A 903-nucleotide genomic window follows, 5' to 3' on the forward strand; every position below is an offset into this window, starting at 1 on the left:
GGGGCGGCGCGGGGTGCGGGGCGCGGGGCCGCGGGCGCGGGTCTGCCGCAGAGGTTCCTCTTCTGCAGTTTCCTCTTTCGCTCTCGCCGCCGCCGCCGCCGCGGTCCCTCCCTGGCTCTTATTTCTGCCGGTCTCGGGCACAGACTTCCTGCAGCCGCAGCTCACCGGTTCCTTTGCCTGCCAGCCTCACTTTCTGCTACTTTCTTGCCGCCTCCAGCGCCCTCCCCGCGCCCGCCTCCTCCCGCGGGCTCCCCGCCCTCCCCGCGCGCCCCGGCCGCCTCCCCGCCTCCCGCCTCCGGCGCGGCCGCCTTCGGGGATGTCCTGCGCCCCTCCCCGGAGCTCGCGCGGGCACTGGAGCAGCCCTGGCCACCCCGCCACGTTTTGTGGAGGCTGCGCACCGTGGAGCCCGGCCGGGGAAGGTGCGGGGGACCCGGGCAGGTGCCGAGCGCCAGGCGCTGGGGTACCCTGGCCCTTGGGGAGCTTAATTACGAGGTGTAAGCGGGGGGCACCCGGGCTTTCCCTCCTCCGGCGGGAGGGAGCGCCTCTGCCTGGCGCTCTGAATCGCTGCAAGGGGCGGGGGCGCGCGGCTGCCGGATGCGGGGCTCATGGGGCGGGGCGCCTTCACGGTCTCGGGGACCCAGGAACGGTTGTTATGGCGACCGGCAGCCGCTCAGTGCGGGTCAGTGGGCGTGGACTCAGGTTTTAGACCCTGGCCTGCGCGAGCGCGACCAGAGACCCGGAGCCCCTTTCTGACTCAGCTGCTGGAGCTAATTCGCATTGCACCAAAATGGGCCTCACGTCAGTTTCGGGACCGCCGAGGAAACAGCGAGGGACCGGGCACGCGCAGGACGCACCAGCCGCTACCTCGTGTGCCTCGGGGAACTGAACTCGGGGGTTCCTGGG

This window comes from Octodon degus, unplaced genomic scaffold (genome assembly GCF_000260255.1).
Source record: "Octodon degus isolate 3935 unplaced genomic scaffold, OctDeg1.0 scaffold00324, whole genome shotgun sequence".
Taxonomy (NCBI): Eukaryota; Metazoa; Chordata; class Mammalia; order Rodentia; family Octodontidae; genus Octodon; species Octodon degus.